The sequence below is a fragment of the Phascolarctos cinereus genome, unplaced genomic scaffold (genome assembly GCF_003287225.1).
Source record: "Phascolarctos cinereus isolate Bilbo 61053 unplaced genomic scaffold, phaCin_HiC Scaffold_6;HRSCAF=336, whole genome shotgun sequence".
Taxonomy (NCBI): Eukaryota; Metazoa; Chordata; class Mammalia; order Diprotodontia; family Phascolarctidae; genus Phascolarctos; species Phascolarctos cinereus.
The window spans coordinates 1,583,733-1,597,266 of record NW_027556069.1 but is presented as its reverse complement, the minus strand read 5'-3'; the positions used below and the strand labels follow the sequence as shown (position 1 = coordinate 1,597,266).

General features: G+C 42.9%; 1 long non-coding RNA gene across 2 annotated transcripts; it reads left to right on the top strand.

Moving 5' to 3' along the window:
- Window positions 1-390: 390 nt before the first annotated feature.
- Window positions 391-10,499, top strand: LOC110202241 (uncharacterized). 2 transcript variants are annotated; one of them, XR_002322677.2, is made up of 3 exons: window positions 391-2,747; window positions 6,533-6,670; window positions 7,504-10,499. It is a non-coding gene; the product is annotated as an uncharacterized LOC110202241 (long non-coding RNA). The 2 variants fall into 2 exon arrangements; XR_013487735.1 differs by lacking the exon at window positions 7,504-10,499 and having other exon boundaries at window positions 6,533-7,445.
- Window positions 10,500-13,534: the final 3,035 nt, after the last annotated feature.

Below are 13,534 nucleotides of genomic sequence, written 5' to 3'. Positions count from 1 at the left end.
CAGAATGGTCTTTTCTCTGGACAATTGCACACGCGAATGGTAAAGTGATATTTTAAAACAATTTTCAGTTATTCATTCTGATTTTGTAGGGAATTTCTGTAGGTTGATTTTTGTTTGGTTTTGTTTCTGTTTTTTGCTAGGCAATGGGGTTCAGTGACTTGCCCAGGGTCACACAGCTAGTAAGTGTCAAGTGTCTGAGGCCAAATTTGAACTCAGGTCCTCCTGACTCCAAGGCCGGAGATGTGCCACATAGCTGTAGATTGATTTTTGAAGGGGGGTTTGTGGCTTGCAACAAAAAAAGCGGTATCTCTGTTTGGTCAGTTGAAATCATGCTGATGAATTCTAAATAGTTTTTTTGTTTTTGTTTTGTGAACCATTCAATGATGACACTCCTAATTGTTCTTAAAATAATGACAGTCAAAGTTGGTGGTTTTTTGTGGTGGTGGTGATGATGATGCTGTGTGACATTTCTGATCAATTTTTGTTTTATTTGTCATCCCATCACCCAGCTTACTCAGTGAGGTAAGTGCCAATAAAAACCAAACATGAAAAGTAGTTTTCTGGTAAAGGTGACATGAACACAGTTGCAGAATTTGGAAGGACTGAAGTGAGATTGCAATTTGACTTCTGCCTTCCAAATTCTGTATGCTGCACACCTCAGAAAGCTCTGTATCTGCCGGCATTTCAGCAGCATGATGGTGTTAACTTCTCTTTCTTCTCTTCTTTGCATGTCTTTGTCTTTAAGAGTCATACAGCAAGAAAGCCAGTGTGGTTCCATGGCCTTGATGAAAGCAATTGGGTAGTTTTGACCAAAGGTCTATTCCATACACTAGTGAGATGAGCATATAAGAGGCTGCAGAATATAATTGCTACACTGCTCAATTTTGAGTTGGGCAAATCTGAGTTCATATCCTCCCTTGGACACTTAACTGGCAGAGTGACCTTAATCAACTCATGCCATCACTCTGGGGTTCAATTTTTTTTCTCTGAAAATAAGAAAGTTCAACTCATTGACCTTTGAGGTCCCTTGCAACTCTAAATCTCTGATCCTACAAGTGATTTGGGGCAAGTCCTTTTACCTCCCTAGGCTTCATTTTCCTCTATAATATAAGGGGATTGGACAAGGTGGACCCTGAGGGTACTTCGAGCTGGAGATTTAAAGCCTGTGATTCTGTAAACCCTTTTGGTGGCTTAAGGTAAGAACTGGGTGAAGACAGCAGCAGACAGAGAACACACATATGAGACTTGAAAGGCTTTATTCAGGATGGAGGCCATGGTCATTGGACCATGGATAAGAATAGTGGGATATATTGTTAGAGCAGCCAGATTGGAGTCCTAGCTCTACTACTACTACAAAGACTACATCTAGAGTCTCCCTTAATGTCTGATTTTTGTGTGCCCCAGGGTTTATTTTCCTTTTGCACCATGCTTGGGCTATGCTGATTTGACATTGGTAAAGTCTTGGCCAAAATTTGCTCGTTATTTAACAAATATCCTTTGTGGCTAAGACCAGCCATTTTCCTGTACCTATTCCCTCTGAATTTTCTCCTTGTCTGTGAGCTACATTAACACTTTGCCTGGTGCATGTCTTCTGGGCTTCATTGCTTGCCCATTTCATTGGACTCTCCTTCTTGGTGATCCTCTGACATGACTGCCTCTCTCTCATTCAAGTAGAAGAGCACTGTCACTCCATCTTCTTGGGGCATAGGTGACCTGGGAGATAATCTTTGAGTTTATCCCTTGATCTTCCACCACATACTACCTGAATATATTGAGATTACTGAGTCACCTAAGCTCTTTGTGCTCTAGGCAAGTTTCTGAGAGTACAAATTGCAGGCAGAGAAGGTGCCAATGGAGAGATTGTCCTTCCCTGAGTGTCCCTTACATCTCTCACATGTCCAGTCACTATTCCTGAAGCTGTGTGATCAAAACACCTTCTCAGCATCCAAAGACTTTTGACTTTGATGCCTGGAGTCCCAGAGGATCCCCAGCCTCTGCCTTTAATTTGATGGTGGAGTTGCCCATCAGCAATTGCATTCCTCCCCCATTTCCTACAGCCTAGGTGTGGTCAGGGGAGGACATGCCTGCATGCCTAGGTGCCTCCATGTCCCTCCCAGTCCTGGCCTGATTTTGTCTCCTCATGCCTTGAGAAAGGAGGCTGAAAGCCCCCCTTCCCCAGGCCACCCCTTTCCTCTTCTGCTCTGGGGGTTGACAGGAATCCAGGTCCCATTCACTGGCTGGTGGTTTGTAGATGCTGTTGCTACTGAGCTCTTCCCTTTTGTGGAGCCCACGACACCTCCTGCCTTGACCTCTCCATTTCTGGTTTTCTGTAAAGGGGCTGACGGCTGACAACCTCAAGCTGAGCGCAGCTGCCAGCCACCCCATCCTCCAGCCCAAGCAAGCAGCCTTCAGGATCCTGGGATGCTGGTCACTTCCAGGCCCTCCTCCAAGTGGATTATGCACTATACCCTCCTCCCCTCTACTGGCTGGGTGATGGGGGTTAAGGGAAACTAAGGGAGGGCTCCCCACTGCTCTAGGCTTGAAATCATAGAGCCACCTCCTCTCCCTTCTCCTTCTGCCTTCTGCTCTGGCTGGAGATCAGCCCAGCTCTTGTGATCACTTTCAGGCCTCCTCCCCCCCAACACCTTTCACCAGTATCTCTTTGTTGCAGAAAGAAAAGGAGGGGCAGGAGGAGGAGGAAGAAGGAGTAAATTCCCTGTTCCCCAGTCTGCAGCAGCAGGGAGGAGGTGAGGATCATAAGCAATTGGAGATCTCCCTACCCCTCACTGCCTTTTTTTCTCCCCCACCACACCTCTTCCCTTTTTTACTCACCCCCTCTCCACCTGAGGTATCTCAGAAGTTCTGCACTTTCTTGCATAGGTAAGTCCCCTCTCCCCTCCAAAAAGCCACTGCCTGTCTGCTGCCCTCCTGCCCCTCCACATCACCTCCTTATATTCTCTTCTATCCCCTTTTCAACCTACTCCTGAATGGTTTCCCCTCACCAAATTAACTTTTCTTAGTGCCCAGGGGGATGTGTGTGAACATGGGTGAGAAGTCGTGGGAGTATTAACACCTTTGTTTATGCCAGTGTTATGTGCATAGGTAGGATCATCTGTGTGTATATTTACATGTGTATGTAAGTATAAGCGTACATGTGTGTGCCTGGTCCTCCAAGGCTGCTCCTGTTGTGGGCTGAGAGGTTGAGAGGTTGTGACCCCTCAAAGACCAGAGTACAAGATGGGTCATCTGGAATGAACTCACAGACTCAAGCATTCTTTAACCCAAGGTGGCAAAGATTTATTGTTACGCTTTTCAGCGGGCAAGGATTCTTAAAGATCCTGCAACCTTAGAGAGGTACAGTTAAAGTTTATATAGGATAAAATACAATAAAACATGTGCCCAATATGCTAACTAGGTGAATCAGGGTGGGATGAGGGAGTGGTTAAGGAGAGGTTAGTTCTCAATTGAAACTCAAGATAAGAAAAATCCCATTATTCAAGAGAGTATCTGGTCCCCCACACCCTGGGCCCAGTGATAACAAACAGGAAGAATACTGATCAGCTGTATCTGGTCCTGGAATTTGCTTGACACAGGAAGGGGTGTTTTTAGTTCACTCGGAGCTTAAATGATTATCAAGGGACAGTGTTTCTGAGGGTAGGGAGAAATTGGGGTCTGAATACAAGCACCCAAACATAAGAACCTAAGCATAAGCACCCAAGCACCCCAACACTCCCACTGGGGACTTCTTGCCTGCCCAGGCATTTTTCTGGATGGCTGGAGGCTTGGGGCTTGTGGGGTGGGTTTGTAATGCAGAACATTATTTTACCTGGACCTGGACCCCTAAAGGCCCCTGAACATTGTCACACCAGTGCTTGGAATGAGGCATCTGATCCATCCCAGTCTACGTAGATACTCAATTATCCTTTTAACTGCCCTTTCACTGTAGTTCTTTGACCATTTGACTCCTTTCACTGTCTTCACCTGGTTTACCCCAGGCTACCTGCCACTCCTTAATCCCATCCAGACCCTTTCTTTGTCGCTCCCAGACCACTCCAGGCTACTTGCCACTCCTTAATCCCATTCAGATCTTCTCACAGTCTTTTTTGTGTATAAGTATCAGTCCCATTCTCATCAAATTTGCAGATTTCCTAGGAATCTTGCCCACCTAAGTATGTTATAATAAAAACTCTACTCTGACTGAAAGAAGGCTTGAGAGGTTGAATTCTTTTGAGGCAGACTCCCCTGTACCCTTGCATTTCTGGGTTCCCAGCACATGAAACCACAACATACTGGTGGCCCTCTATAGGGAACTGCCTGACCCCCTCAAGCCCTTCTCTAGGGAAGACTGGAAGTTATATAAGCCTCCCCTCCCTCTCTATCCCTTTCTCACTCTGTAGTTGGGGTCAGTCTCCAAGCACCTAGGAAGGATTGAAGATGCTTTTCAGGCCTGATGCTCTCAGGCTCCATTTGGGTCAGATGGTTACATTCAGGTCAGATGGCTGTCTTGGACCTGGGCATGCCTTCTGCTGCTTGGGGGACACCCTATCTGGAAGTGTATGCCCAATTCTCTCAATTCTCTAGGATGCTGGAGAATTGGGAAAATTGTAGGTGTCTTTTTGATTTCCTGAGCCTTACTCTGTCTGTACCCCCTTTACACCCCAGATCCTCCTTCATGGAGGGACTACCAGCCCCCACTCCCAGGATGGGCCAATCCTTTTCAATTCCCCAAAATTTGCCCTTGTGTTCTCTTTTAAAGAATTGGAAAAAAGTTCAATTTCTATCGAGGTCACAAAAAGAAATGGCTCATGTTCTTTTGCAACACAGCTTGGCCTCAGTATCACCTGGAGGACCAAGAAACATGGACCATTTGGGGGTTTTTGCAATACAGTACTTTTTTATAGCTAGATTTATACTGTCTCTGAGAACGGGAGTGGATGGAAATACCATAATGGCCTTCATGACATTCTCAGAGACCCCCATTCTCAGAAAAAATAAAAAAATTAAGATGCTCACAGCTAAAGCTGCCCCAACAAAGGGGAAAGGGCAACAACGTGATATCTTAGATGATCCCCTTATTTCGGCACCCAGGGCTTCAGCCCCTAGGTCATCTTCCCTTACCTTTTTACCACCCCTTTCCCTGTCTCTGCCCCTGCCTCCATGCTCTTTCCCCTCCCCCCCTCCCCATTGTTTCTCCACCCCTTCCTGCTGTTCCCTCCTCTTCCCCACCCTCTCCTGCTTTCCCCAACCCCTACACTGCTTCTCACATTTCTCACCCCTTGGCAATTTACTCATTCCTCTTCATTTTTCCTCTGCCCCCTTTCTCATTTCCACCTCCTACCCTCTCCCTTCTCCTTTCCCCCTCCTGCTGTTCCCACCCATCTCCCCTATGACTCCTGCAGCACCTCTGGCCCAGGCCCCACCCCTGTGGCAGCCCCCACTGCATCTCTTCTTCTGGCTCCTCTCCCTCCTCTGGTTCCAGCTGATCCTTCCCCTTGCCCACTGGATCCCCCAGCCTTGCAGCCCAATCCAGCTTCCCAACAGCCCACACCCCCATCCCCTCCCTCACAAGGAGTGGGACTTCTTATCTTCCCTCCTTCTAAGTCCCGCCCCCAATTCCACGGTGCCTTCAAGGCTTTTTCCTTTAAGGGAAGTAGCTGGCTCACCCAGTGGGATAATTAGAGTGCTTGTCCCATCCTCAGTTTTTGACCTCACTCAGGTTAAAGACAAACTGAGTCAGTACTCTGAAGATCCCTCTAAGTTTACTGAGAGCTTTAGGAATGTGTCTCTTCAATTTGAGCTTTCTTGGGGAGACTTGCATATCTTCTTCTTCACTTGTTGCACCATTTAGAAGAAGAGGAGAATCTGGGAACAGGCCCAGAAGTTTGTGGACCATGTGGCCAGCTCTGACCCCACGAGATACCCCCTTGGGAGCAGTTGCTGTTCCCACTAGTGACTCTGGATGGCATTATCAGAAGAATGGGGATAGGAGAGAGACCATATTAGAAGACCTCAGAAAGGGGTTTCAAAAGCAAGCAAATTATCAGAAAATCAAGATTACTTAGGGAGCAAATGACCTTTTCCAGGTCAGTTGATGGAAGCTTATCAAGAAACTCCACCAATCTAGACCCCAACTCTAGAGAGGGGGTAGCAATCTTTGGCATGCACTTCATTAGTCAGTCTGCCCCAGATATTCAGAGGAAACTGCAGAAATTGGCAATGGGACATCAAACACCTCAGGCCCAATTACTGGAGATGGCCTTTGGAGTTTTTAACATTTGTTTTCAGAGTTGACAAATGTTCGCTAGGTTTGACTAAAGTCCGTGTGCCTCATTGGGGGCAGCTAATATGTCTGTACTGATTGAGGGGCTTAGTCATATACTGGGAGGAAGAAGTTCAAGGTTCTGTAGAGAAGAGAGATTATTCCATCTGCCATCTGGCTCCCATGTTAACATGATTCGCTAGCTAAAAGGGAATAAACTATATAATCATGGGTATCACCTAACTTGTTTGCCTTCTTTAACTAAACCTTCAGGTTAACAGTAATGGTGCTGTGACTTTGGATTGGAACTGAAGGAATGGGAGAAAACTACAGCCCACCCCGGCAACGCTTTAGTGGCTCAGGCGCCTCAGGATCCATTTCTTCCTGGAGTCCTAACCTTGATGGGGTCGGGTAAGTTTCTCCTATTCCCACCTTCCATGGACGTCCCACTAGTTTGGTTGAAGTCCGAAAGAAAATTCCCTTCAAGCTAGCTCTGGGGTCGGGGATCCAGTCGAGGTTCAGAAACTTCGGCTACTGTATCAGGTCCCCTTTGGTAAGGATCGATCTGGCAAATTGGCTATGGGTCAGTCAGAAACTAAAACTAGAAATCCAGCTAACAAGACCACTGCCTCTGATATGTCAAGCCATTGTGTTAGAATTAGAAGGGCTTAAGTTTCCACAGGTAGAATAATGCAGAGATTTAAAGAACAAAGGTCCCAGGAAGTGGTACACTGTAGGTGGGCTGGGCTTAACCCATACGAAGTAAGTGGATTGTTCCAAGAAGACCACAAAATCAAGAGAAGGGTCAAGCCAGCTCAGACCAGTTAGGGTCAACCTGAGGACACCTGAAAGATGTTAGTGTGCCTTCTTAATGAGCTTCATTACTATTATCTGACACACCCTGCATAAAATTAGAGCCTCATTAACAAGTCATGGGACGTATAACCAAGGGAGGGGGAACATACTTGAGCATAACAAGGGGAAACATGTAAGGAAAGGTGTAACCTGGGAAGGGATGGACCAATCCCGGCCTGGGAGGTTTCGCGCCAAATTCAACTGCATAAAAGCACACTTGCCCTTACACTCAGGGCCCACCCCTCCTGAAGAGGAGTGGGAACCCGCTTCTGGCCAGAAACGTCTAAATCCTCCTCTGGACTTTATTTATAATAAATTTTCTTGATACTAACTTTTTGGTGTCAAGCTTATTTCTAACAATTTGGCGCCCAACGTGGGGCTCGATCTAGATTTCGGAGGGGACGAGGTAAGACATCCCGGGAAGAGCGCTCCCGCTGTATTTCAGCGGTCTCAGTGAATTGAGCCTTTCCCAACCGAACTCCTGATCTTGGACCACATGGAAGAAGTCCAGGGGATTGGGGAAGCCACCGGCAGACCACAAGAGCCAATATATTGGGCAAAGGTAAGAAACAATCTTTGCTGGTCTCAAACTCACAAGGTCCGGGGATCTGACTGGTTAGCCTTGAGCTAGGAACAGATTTGGAGATGGGAGGGGCAAATTCTAAGGTACCTGGAAGAGAGGGAGGAATCCCCAGGGACGACATTCCTTCTTGATAGCCCTCTGGGAAGGATGTTAGAAAGTTGGGAGGATGCTCCCAAAGATGGGGGTGGGGCCCAAGCCAAGATCTTCGCCCTTTGCCCCAAAGGGAGTCTGACTCACAGGCCCCAGACCCTCATCTCCCTTTGAAAGCTTTACCTTTTAATCTTATTCAGATCTGGCTCCCTCTTGTCTATAGGCCCCAGAAAGGCCTTCTTTTATCTCCTTTTGAAAGCCCTAGCCCCAACTTGATTTTGTGCAGATGCCTTTCAAGCTTCTGCCTTCCTGTTCCCTCCATTAGCTATTCCTATTGTCTATTCAATCTCTCTGACCTCCCTAATTAGAATTCTTACCTATACCCTTTTCCCAACCCCCTTCTCTGGCCACCCAAAGTTACTTTAGTATTTAAGATCCACCTTGGCCCTCATTCAGAGGCTGAGAATCTCAGGTCCTCAAGGCAGAGAACCTCTCATGCCCACTCATCTTTACGGGCGTCACCTAGTCAATGTGATTTATCACTAATAAACTTTTCCTCTGGCTGAAGAAGATTTGAGTTGAATTTATTCAGCAGGGCCCAGTACCGTGATCTTGGGGTCCAAGCACCCCAAAAGTCCTAGACCTCTTTACCAGGACTAGAGGGAAGAAAATGATTAAATATTGTTGCCAAGAGTGAACTAAGGAACCTGTCCTGGCACCATCAGTGTTTGGGCCTAAATTTTGATCAGATGAGGATTGGATTTGTTAACTGCTAAATTTGTATGTAAATGATAAAAGAGAGGCCCCTCAAGAAGAAAAAGGTTATGCTGGTTGCTGGGGCCCAGGGGTTATAACCCCAACATCGACGGGTATATTCTTAAGTCAAGTAAGAGGAAAAGAAAAGGAGAAAAAAAAACCCTTGGAACCCATTCAAAGGGGACCCTGGGACAAAATGAGTTTGTTTTCACTGGTCAAAACTGGTTAGAAGTAGGATTGTGCGCACCCTGTCTGTCTGTCTCTCTGTCTGTCTGTCTGTCTATGGATGTTTTGTGTCTGTCAGAAAAATTTTGGGGTAACTTTTGAGGTCTGAGATTGGAAAAGGAACAGTAGGAAAAGCCTCCTGCCTCAGGCTTTCTGGGGGAGATTGAGATTAGAATAAAAAAATGAGAGAATCTCTCAGAAGTTAGTGGAAGGCCAGCAAGCAGCCTTTAACTGATAAGGAGCTTGCAGCCCAAGATGGCTAGGGCCAAGAGAAGAAAAAGGGCCCAGGATTAGAATTCAGGTTTAATGGGATTCCAAGGCTATGAGTTTGAATGGCTGTCTTTATCCCTCCCGCCAATGTGTTTGGCATAGGGGCAATGTGCTTAACATTACAAAAATAAGGGTTTTTAACATTATAAAAGCTATTTGGGGAAAGGCTAGGAGAGTGCTTTTCTCTGGCTTTGCAATTCTTATGTCCCTTCTGAGTCCAAAGCTGTCCCAGCCTTGATGAGTGGGTATTTGTTTTGAGGTAGGTCACCCTTGGATATTGATTCTGGCTGCCTTCAAGGTGTTTTTAAAATGTGAGGAAGTTTGACTCTGCTTTGGGTAGAATTGAAGTGAAATTTTGCAGATCATTGTGATTGGAGATTGTTACATAAACTGGGCTGTTCAATTACTTATTGGAACTCCAGAAGCTTTCTGCCTAAGGGGAGAAAATTAATTAGGCCTAGTTAACATTGAAGTAGGAAAGAAAAAAAGGAAGGTAATTGTTTAAAGCAGGAATTATTTACACTTGTCTGTTTAAGGGAATATACAAACATGTGGAGAATATTTCCTTTTAAAGGGCCAAGAGTATTGGATTTAAAACAAAAATGTTTTTAAATGTTTATCATATATAGCCATTATAAATTAGGATCTGATTGGATTTAAGTTTACTGTTTTATAAAGGAAAACTATAATGGTTATGGAAAAGAAAATGATGATTATAGAGTGCTTAATACAATGGCATATGTTAGAAGTGGCACTATTTACTATTTAATGTAATTGTTAAAAGTACTAAGAGTAATGAGTGATAATTTTTATATGTGATAATCTAGAAATTTAATTAATGTCATCTGAAGTTTATTGTTTAGGTTATTACTGTATTTCTAAAATTCTATTTCTAAAACTCTTAGACTGTAAAATTTGAGGGACCATTGTGAGGTAGAAATGGTGTTAAAGTAACTCTTGGCCTAGAATGGGTCTTCAGTGATAAAGAGTGGAGATGTCTCTTCATCTTTAGTGATGAAATTGAGATAATTTGAAACTGTTAAATACCTAGTGAGGTATATTGGGTTTTAAGACTATGATAGTAGATTTTCTTTTAAAATCTTGAGTATTATAAAAATATATGGTGGTTTAAAGTTATAGTCCCAACATATTAATGATGAGATGAATGATTTTCTGTACAAAGTGACTTAGAAGAACATCCATCTAAATTGATAATGGGTCGTTTCAAAGTTTATTACAATTGTGGAAATAATTACAAACATATTTTATTGTAGAAAAGCTTATTGATATGTATTTGGAATTAATGAGATATTCTCTCATATCAGGGCCTCAATTAGAAATTAGAAAAATAGAAAAATATATATGTACATATGTTTTTCAAACCAGGCCTTCTTTAGGATAATTATTGGGTTTGTTGAGGGATGAGCCATTGAAGTTGAATCTGGTTGTGGCCCGAGGCTATCAGACCCCATAGATAATAAAGAAAAGCCAGTCTAGTGGGTGGAGTGCCCCAGGAGACTGGGATCTGGTGAAGGGGTTCAGAAAAGAGAAAAGGTTTTATAATAATTAATTGGGTCTGGTCCAAGTTTTTAATATACTGCTTACATATTTCTGAATTTTCTTATGTGATGTAATCAGGTAAGCAATTGTATTAGTTATGCTTTTGGAAGAGCAATTCATTTTATAACCTATAATGTTAAATAAAGAATGCGCCTTCAGAGAAAAGAGAAAAGAAAAAAAAGGAATGGGTAAAGGCTGTTGGGGTATTCTATATGACCCTGTTCTGTAACATTTTCCTTTTTAAGTACTATAATTTGAGAAATGAGAACTTAAAAGTTTTCTCTGTTTAAAGGAAAGTTTTAGCTGGGATTATTTGGTTCTCACTTACGAAGTTTAAAATTGTTAACTAAGCTATTTGGAGTTACTGTTTAAATGAATTACTGGTAGAAGTATTTTTGTGTGTGTGTAAAGAAACTATGTAATTATGCAAAGAAAGATTTTGTAAAATCTCATAATTCTTATCAATCCTGTGCAGGAGTTTTCTGAGGTGGAACTCTTACTGATTAAATGGCCCATTGCAGACACCTCTGGACTAAAGAAATTAGGTAACTAGGAATTTTATGGTGATAATCATTTAAGATCAATTGAGCCCCAATAAAGACCAAAAAACCTGAACTGATCTTTTCTTCCTGAGTGAGCTAAGAATGCTGATCAAGAGCATTCTTATGTTTATGACCACTGAGGCGCCTTTAACCCAGACACTACCTTGATGGTGGTAAAGGAGACCTAGATGTCGTGGATCTGACATTTGCCTGTCTTGTTTAAATTTCCTTTCTCATGCTGTAATGCAGAACATTATTTTACCATTTAGGTAGTAGGACCCTTTAGGCCATGGAAACCTCCAAATTCCTTAGCAAGACCCTTATCTGGTTGCTCAGGCCACAGCCCTCAGATCATATCTCTGGAAGCCTCCATTATGAGAAAGTTTGCAGATCATTATCATATCTAGATAGAGGGAGAGGGGTGTCCTTGACCAGCTCAAAAAAAAAAAAACCTCTTTCTCTTGCCTGACTTCTAAGATCCATCCCCCTCCCTGTCCTGTATACTCCCTATATAAACCCTGGCTCGACCCCTGATGGGGGCTGCTTGATTTGGATGTGAATATCCCTGGCAGCCGCGTGCTAATAAAGTCCACAATTTAAAATTAACCTGGGTGGTCAACTCGCTAATTTCTCGGTATAACAATGCTTAGGTTAAACATTTGGAGACCATGAAACTGAGTAACCCAGACATCCTGAGTCAGGATGGAATATCACTTATCACTAGCTTGTGGTCTCTTTAACCAATGTTCAGGTTGACAATGGTAATTAGGGAATTGTAAGCTGTTTTTAAGAAAAGGAGATAATTTTATGAAGATGTTTTGATGAAGTCTTTGATATTCTTTTAGAGGGCCCACTAAATTTCTATTTGCAAGCTAATTTGTTGCAGTAATAATTTATTGTTGATGAAAATTACGTTCAAATCTCTTATGAACTTAAGAGTTTCATTTCTGGTTTGTTGTGTCCTTGGATTGGACTTAACTGGTGCTTTTATTTTATTTTTTATTTTTTTAATTTTTTTTTCCATATGCTTTTGAGTTGAAAATTTTTTTCTCCCTTTTTCTCCCCCCCCCCAGACGGCTCACATACTGATATAGGTTTACATTTACATACCCATTAAACATATTTTCATATCAGTGAAGTTGTAAGTGAAAATTAAAACCAATAGGAGGAACCATCAGAAAGATGAAACAAAACTCAACAGAAGGTAAAAATAAGTGAGAGCGATTCGACTTCCATAGTTCTTTCTTTGGATGTGGACAGCATTTTCCATCCTGAGGCCTCTGGAGATGTCTTAGATCCTTGTAATACTGAGAAGGGTTCAGTTTAACATTCTTAGTCATTGCATAATGTGGCTGCTATTATACAAAGTCCTCTGGGTTCTGCTCACTTCACTCGGCATCAGACCATATAAGTCTTCCCTTAACCTGGGTGCTTTTAGAGAAACAGTCTCAATGGGAGCAGTGTCAGAGATCTAAGGCTAGTGATTAATACTAAAGCATATAAGCTGTAAGTAGGAAGGGTCTTACTATTTTGATCTGAATTCATTCCGTGGCCTAGAAAGAGCTAAAATTACTATTTAAACTTATGTATAAGATTCAAGTCCTGAAAGTGTCTCATTCTTTTAGATTAATGATGGCTAGAGAGGGATAGATAAGCTTGAGAAACAGAAAGGCAAATCTATTTGGAGTAGCAACTTATGATGTTAATGGAAATTTGATTTTACTTAGGATGTTATTAGGAACCACAACATGTGTAGGAAGTTATGCAAGCTACTCACTTTGGAGATGTTCCCTAATTAATGTGAAACTATAGTCACACATGAACCTCTGATGAGGGGAATTTGCTATCTAAGACCTTGGAATCTGTTAATGAAATATTATTTTGAGTCTAAATCCAGGTATGGTTAAAAACAAACCGAGTGAGCTACTGACCCATGACGTCAGCAACCTGCAAAGAGGTTTGTGAGCTGCACCTATGAGCTGCAAGGTGTTCTCGTGGGAAGTCGGGAGAACGACTTTTCTGCATGGCTGAGGTAGGATTCTCCTGAGTCAATTTCCCCACTGACACCTGGCAGACTTTAAACCTGGCTCAATGCAGTTGGTCATTATATAACTTCTGCCTGGAGTTGACATGAATCTAGGGAAGCATTGTTCCCTTACTTTAGTTATGTTCTTTCATGGCAAATTCCTATATTCATAAGTTTGTAAGCATAAATATTGAATCTATTAAGCAATAGATTGATGCGGGAGCATCTGAGGTTATTATATAGTAAGATGAAAAAGATTGAGTTATTTGGCCTAGAATTTCAGAATTAAGTATATTCCTGTATAAGTCAGGATCCCTTAATTTCTCATAATGGTTATGATGAGGTCTGGAGGTTTGGGGGTGCTGGGA